Source organism: Notolabrus celidotus, chromosome 5 (genome assembly GCF_009762535.1).
Source record: "Notolabrus celidotus isolate fNotCel1 chromosome 5, fNotCel1.pri, whole genome shotgun sequence".
NCBI lineage: Eukaryota > Metazoa > Chordata > Actinopteri > Labriformes > Labridae > Notolabrus > Notolabrus celidotus.
In genome coordinates this window covers 28117237-28125219 of record NC_048276.1, presented here as the reverse complement: position 1 = coordinate 28125219, position 7983 = coordinate 28117237, and positions in this window count along the sequence as shown.

Below are 7983 nucleotides of genomic sequence, written 5' to 3'. Positions count from 1 at the left end.
TTTTAATGTCTGTTTGCTTTTATTGCTTCTCTGCTTTAATTGTGTTTTTATTATTTTTGTGAAGCACTTTGTTACTTGTCTTGAAAAGTACTATACAATAAAGGGTATTATTATTATATTATTATTATTATTACTACTATTATTATTATTATTATTATTATTATTATTATTAATGCTGCTTTATTTATAAAACAGTAACATTGATGTGAGCTTGTTTAACAGACTGACCTTAATATTAGCCTTTCCACATGCTAAATTACTGTTAGCTTCTTAGACTAATTGTTTATAGGCTAACCATCAGTGTTTGCTATTTGACAGGATAACAATTATGTTAGCCATCCAACTTGCTAAAATTAAGCTCCTGAAACAGGCTAACATCAATAAGCTTCTCAAACTGACTGACGGTAATGTTAGCTTCTCAGACAGGCTAACACTAATGTTTTCAAACAAGCTTACATCAAGATTAGCTTTTAAAAGGCTAACATCAGTATTAGCTACTGCACCATGCTAACAGCAGTGGTTAACTTCTAAAACAAGTGAATGGGATTGTTAGCTTCCAAACAGCTTCTGAAATGTATCAAAATCCATGTCATCAATAGAGCTACCATTTATGTTAGCCTCTGTAGCATCCTAAAATCAATGTTACCTTTTAATCAGGCTCGCATCATCATATGCTTCTCAAACAGGCACTGGTGATGTTAGCTTCTCCAACAGGCTAACATTGTCTATCTGGTCAGTGTTCCCTTCTAAGAGTAGAATCTAAGCTTTGTAAACAGGCTAACGCCATGTTAGCTTTGCTCTGTCTATGTCTTTTAAAAAAATCTTAGTTAAAACCCCTTTTTAGCTGAGTGTATTCAGAGCTAATATAAAACATGGATTAGGATTAAAGTATTTATGATTAACCACTCTGTATAACTGAGGAGATGAGCTAAAGGAACAGCTGTTCCAGGTAAGTTTTTCATGGTACACTGTTCCTTCTAAAGGTCAGATGTAGCCTGTTCACATCTCTGTACTGTTAATAACATATAATCAGAATATTCAGTGTACCATAGAATGATGATGATAGGGGTCTGAGGTTGTTCTTTGAAATAATTCACAATCCCAGATTATGTAGAGAAATTACAGAGTGATTCTTTAATCCAAATTGTAATGGTCCTGCTCAGGCTGCAGGTGAGCTGATGATGTCACCGTTTAGTCAGGGTCAGGGTGAGTTGAAAATATTTGGTTGTAGTGTCTCTGGTGTCGAGAAACTTTCCATCCTCCGGGTTCCACCTGACAGAGGGGTGATGACATCAGCCACTTCACAAACCAACAAACAAACAAATTAAACAAACAGTCTCTCTGTGATCTGAGGTTCTGCTGAGTCATGGATCTCCTCTCAGGCTGTGCGTTTCAGAGACTCAGCAGTTTTCAGAGCAGGACGAGTCAGCAGCAGAGATGTCCGGAGCAGATAACAGGTGTGAGTGTTTCAGTCAGCAGATCCCACACACGGCACTCACAGTTCCCACAGACAGTGAAGTGACGGCTTCTTATCTTATGATCTGAGGGAACTCAAACACAACACGACCGATTAACTGTTTCTCTCTTTCTGCAGGAATCATGAGAATTAAAAACACCTGTGGTTAGACAAATATTTACCTGGACTCCATAAGTGTTCACTGACTGTGAAGCCAAAACATGAAGAGCTCCCCCTGCTGACTGCCTGCAGTATAGGTCATGAACCCTGCCTCCTCAATGTTAACAAATGGGACATGGGTCAAACCGTAAAATCCAACTACAGGTGCATAAATGTTTGTCAAAAATGTTTCTGACATTAAGTTAGTTTCTTATCATGCTGATTTATATCAAAGTTCATGTTCCTGAATAATTTACTTTGAATAGGTTATTTGATGCATATAAAGTAGGATGAGTTTAGAATTTTGACTTTACTCCTTGAATTCTGCCTTTCTCCTTAGAATTAGGACTTTGACATTAGATTTCTGTCTTGATCTTAGAATTCTGACTTTGATCTCTAAATAATTTCTTTGATCTTAAAGACAGAACTCTGAAAAAAAGGTATGATATTCAATGTCCTTAATTGTTTTTATAATTACTTATTTATGTGTTTTATTTCCTATGATGTGATGTCATCTTCTTAGAACCTTTTTATCGTCCTTTAATGGTTTTATTTTTATATTTTTATTCACTATGATTTATGGTTATTGCCTTAGTGCCATTAAAAATGTAAGTAGCAGTACCTTCACACTGTACAGTATGTTTCTTTACTTGAACTCATATTTTGTTTGTGTAACTATTAGTTTGTTTAGTAGCTTTATTAAGCCTCTGAACATTTCTCCTCTGTGTGCTGGTTTAAAACACTCTGGAGATACGTCAGACTTAACGAACTGAGCGCAGCCATGTGTGCTGACATACATGAAGCTTTGCTTCTACGAGGTTTGAAGCAGAGTAGTCACACAGCACAGGTCATTTGACCAGGTTTAGTAAGTTTGCTGAATGTGTGTGTCTGTGTGTTAATGTGTGTGAGTGTGTGTGTCCCTGCTGTGTGTTTAGCCATCATGTCATCCATTGATGTGCGTGTGTGACGGTAAACAGGTGGCACACTCTGACTGTCAGATACCATCAGATGATCAATACAGCTGAAAGACATCTGATAGAGTCCACTGTTTACACACAACATCAGGAGTGTGTGTGAGTGTGTGTGAGTGTGTGTTTGTATGTGTGTGTGTGTGTGTGTGTGTGTGTGTGTGTGTGTGTGTGTGTGTGTGTGTGTGTGTGTGTGCGCGCATGTTGGGATGCGGGTGTGATTTATGGATGAGGTCAACAGCAACATAAGTGTGCCGTTTGTTTACACACCACATCCTCAGACTTTGCCCCCAGGAATCACACACACACACACACACACACACACACCACACACACACACACACACACACCACACACACACACACACACACACACACACACACACACACACACACACACACACACACACACACAAAAGAGAGTCTGGAGTGAATGTCATCACAGACAACTCTGAAAGTGATCTATGTTTTCACAATAACACAGTTTAGAGGAGTGACTCTCTAGCTCTCTCTCTCTCTCTCTCTCTCAGTCTCTCTCTCTCTCTCTCTCTCTCTGTATGTGTGTGTGTGTTTGTGTGTGGTTGTGTGTGCTGTGTGTGTGTTGTTTTCAGTGGTGAAAGCAGCAAATTAAAATGTCTTTCAGTGATTGTTGTTTTACATGACACAACACACACACAGAGCTCCGTTTACTCTGTTGGTCCTGGAAAAACCTTCAACAAACCAAACGTTTCTGTTCATCTTCCTCATGAAGCTCTCTCTCTGTAGGGATCCAGTATGTTGTCAGACTCTTAGAATTACAACCTGAGCATGTCCAGGACAAAACGAAATACTGTTAGTGGAAACACTTTGATCCATCAAGCATGATGTAGCAAACGTTACAGCCTTTCTACCTGCGCAGGAGGAAGAGATTACACACTCTGAGAGTCCCTATCTCTTTTATTTAAAAGAAAAAAAGTTTTTTGTCCATGAACTTAACCGACTTAAACAATTATTTATCATTTCCTACTTTTTTGTATTGTTTCTGTACTTTTTTGCTAATTTCTGTAAAAAAAAACCAATAGTCCAATTGTCTCATTTTTTTTAACGTGCAAATATTTTTCAAATTTGTTTTCCACATTTTTCTTTTTTGTTTTCATTAGTTCTATTTCCTATTTCCCCTTTCTACTGTTGCTAATTTATTCCTCTTTTCATTTTATAACTTTCTTTTTCCTCCCATTTTATCCAATACTTCTTATTTCAAATAATACTAATTTGTCGTATATTCCACTTCAAAATACAAAAAATGTAGTTAATACTATTTCCTCCTTCTTTCCTTTCAGTCCTAATTTACTTTTTCTTATTCATTTTTATTTGTCCATTTTGACAATTTTTCTACATTTTCTGATTTGTTTTGTACATTTTTCATAAATATTAAAAAATGTTCAACTTTATTTGGTTGAGCAATTATTAGCAACTTTTATTTCAATTTATTCTCATTTTTTAATTAAACAACTTTTTTTTCTAATATAAGTATTCCTTCCCCATTTGAACTTCTGTATGTTTGAATACTTTTGGTTCTTTATATTTGTAATTCCTTTTGTTGCTTTTTCTACATTTTGGCTTTTTTTTTTTTTTTTAATATATATGTTTTGCCCTTAAAATCATTTTAAACTGATTTCCCCATTTGTCCATTTTTCTACTTTCTGTACTTAAATACAATTTACTCAAGTTTTTTTCTTCATTTTGTTACCTTTTTTTTACTATTACACATTTTTCTTATTTGTTTTAACTTTTTGATTGATTTAAACATTTTCCCCAACTTTTTCTGTCTTTACCTGTAGAAATGGGGACCATGGACTGCCTGTAAGTTTGGGGATATTTGTTCTTTTATGCAGGAGATCACAGAGAGTGTGGCCAAAGGACACACACATAAGCATTGTATCAGCCGTATCTGATCTGATAGTTTTCATCAAACTGTTGATGACACAACATCAGAAGGAGTGATGAAAGTGTGCCGTCTGTTTACTCACACACACACACTCACACTCACACACACAGACGCGCACACACAACACACACACACACCACACACACACACACACACACACACACACACCACACACCACACACACACACAGCACACACACAGCACACAGAAACACCAGAGCTGTCAGACGGTTTGATGACATCACTCTTGTTAACCTGAGGATTTGAATGTCAGGCTGGGTGGTATAAAGTCACAGTTAGCTCCCTGCTGACAGACGACTGCAGGCTCAGGTTTTATGGTTTTATTTCTCAGAGGTCAGGAGTGTATCAAGGATAAAAAAGAATCTGTGTAGCTGCAGAGAGCAAGAGAAATCACCCATGTAGTCTGAACCACATCCTTGGTAATCTTTTATGCAAATGTCTCTTTCAGTTTCTGGCTCTAAAATGTGAGAAACATAAATATATAAAAACACGCAGCTTAAAGAGGCCATAAAGACTGTCAATGGCGTGAGCACATTTTGTTGACCTCTTATAGGGCAAGAAGCTTGGAATAAAATAACCTAAACACATTAGGAGAGTTTGTTCACCAACAAACTTCTTGGTTAAGCAGAGAAACGCAACATGTCTTGACTGTTGAACTTACTCTCCCCCCCGAAGTAAACAGCAATGCTAAAGCTAAATGCAAACATGACGTATACGCAAGACAAATTTTTTTTATCATGGTCCTCTAAAGTTATAATTTCCACAGGAAACCTCATCACCTTTAAAGAGCTACCATCTGAGTCTCAGTTTCACAATATCTAGTAAGTCACACTAAAAATCAGCTGAAATATGTTTGACTACATAAAGCCAAAGTATAGAGATGTTACTGTGATTTTATGATGATAAACATATGTTATGGTGATTAATGATGATGATAACATGTTACTGTGTTTTGGTGACAATATAAACAGTTGTTGCTGTGATTTAAGGACAATCTTAAAAGATGTTACTGTGATTTAAGGATAATCTTAAAAGATGTTACTGTGATTGAAGGGCAATTTTCAAAGATGTCATTGTGATTTAAGGACAATCTTCAAAAATGTTACTGATGTTAATTACAGTAATTAGACGTTACTGTAATTTAATGTCAATAAACAGATGTTACTGTGATTTAACGACAGCCAGGGAATTTGATGAAATTACATTTCTTTCAGTTATCATCCAAAACCTAACATTTTTATCGTTGAGTAAAATGTTGAGGTCTTAAGTGATCGAACAAAAGTTGTGTGTGTGTGCAGCAGTGGTTCTGCCTCAAATAAGTATTTTCATGGGAATATTAGCAGAAATGTATTATATATATTAAAGACCAAGTGTTATATAGAGTCTAAAATCAAACTGAGAGATACATTCAGATCTATTAAACTAGACTAGATGCTTTGAATGTGGCACACTGATGTGTTAGAGGAGTGAAGAGTTTATGAACATGTCGTCCAGGTGTATCGATGCTGGACAGTTTATTATTATTTTAACAGGTTACCACCATAACTGTCATAACGTCCTGATTCCATCTATCTGAGTGTGTGTATGTGTGTGTACGTGTAGTGTGTGTGATTGTGTCAGTGATCCTGTCTCAGCATGTCGTTTGCCCCTATAAGAGCTTTTGCTTCAGTTTCTCTCAGACTAAAAACAAACAGGCGAGAGTGAGTGTCTTTGAACGCCTCATGAGGAAATGTAAACGGCTCTCTGAGAGCCTTCAGACGGTTCATTGATAAAGATATCAGGAGACGGATCACTGATGACCCTGAACATCACGCTCTTACTCTCTGATACCTGATCTGGTGTTTTCATTGCAGCTGATTTATTCGTGATCCAGTCTTCAAACAGACTGTATCTCATGTTCACACAACTCTTCAATCAGTAATTCATGAACTTAAAAACACAACAGACATTAAACAACTCCCCAGATTACTAGTCGAGCTGCTCAGAGCATGTCCTTACTCTGATTACTTTTTTACTTTGGCTGTTTGGTTCTAGAAAGGGTTGTTAGATGTTTGTATTGTTGAGGTTTTTTGATCAATGCATATTCTTATTATAGATGAATTTGTCACACAACAATACTAACAGAATGTCAAAAGCAAAACCCATTTTCAAGGTAGGTTGTTGGGAATGAGGATAATGTCATGACGCAAAGCAAAGAAGAAAGTCAATGGTCCAGTATTTGATTGAAGATTTCATCTAAAGTTACAGGTTTGCTCAACGCTGTGTCACTAAAGGAAATCAGTGTTTAGATTTCCTGGCTTCCTGGAATGCACCAGAATGATGGATCCCACCTCCATTCGTCAAACAAACATTGTAAACGTTGTTTTCTTCTCCTCTTGAGGACAGACCTGACAAAGCTTTTTACTTCAGCTACAACTAACCCTGTAACCAGGGTCTGGATTTTACTCTGAGAAGTGTGCTGGTCTCTGTTTGTAACCTAATCAGGTGTCAGCAGGCTTTGGTGACTGCAGAAAAAAACGCCTATATGGAGAGCAACAGCAGGTGTTCTAAAATTTCTTAGAAAAATTTAACATTCCACAAAGAAGGTCAGACCTAAAAGAACATTAGAAGGAAGTCAGAGTGAAGCCTCTATGTGACTTACTGTGAAACTGAGACCCAACAAAAACAGATGAACGGGTGCTCCTTTGCTGAAACAGAGTGCTGATAGTGGGCGGCCATCAGAGATAGGGATTAAAAAATGATGGCGTTTTTTCTGTAATAAGTGTATGCCGTTACCTGCAAATGTTTGGACAAATAAATGTGTGTGCAGATTAAAAGTGATGTGAAACTTTCTCCCTACAGATATTTTTTACACATCTGGGCTGAACAAACCTTCGGGACCTCCAGAGAGTTAAGACTCCAGGCCTGCCAGTGGTACCTTCAGTTTGTAAACGTAGTATGGGAGGTAGAGTCTCAGCTATCAGTAGTTATCAACCCTTCAATCTGAATTAAATAATTCAGTTTCTACTGGCCCCTTTTCATCAGACAAGGCTCATGATAACTTTTTATAAAATGATTTATATATAATATTATATAAAGCATTCATATTCATATTCATCTAGTGAGGAGAACGAAAGAAAAAAAGACAGACATCGTCTTTTTAAGCTTGTTGCATAGACATCTCCTCAGATGGATGAGCTGCCGTCTCTGAACACCTTCTAAATTGACCTACCTGTCATCACATATCATGAGCTGTGTTTCTACTCCATCTACACATCATTCAGCACACTCAAAACATCATCTTTACACACACCACGCTAAACCGTCACTTCTGTGTTACTGCTGACACTGCACGCTCTGTAGACCGTATTTAACACAGAGTTATTCACATCGCTTAGTGCACTGCTCATTCTTTGTAGAAATGTGCTCAGTCTTTCATATACGCACCATTTGAGGTTAAAGAAATTGCCATGCC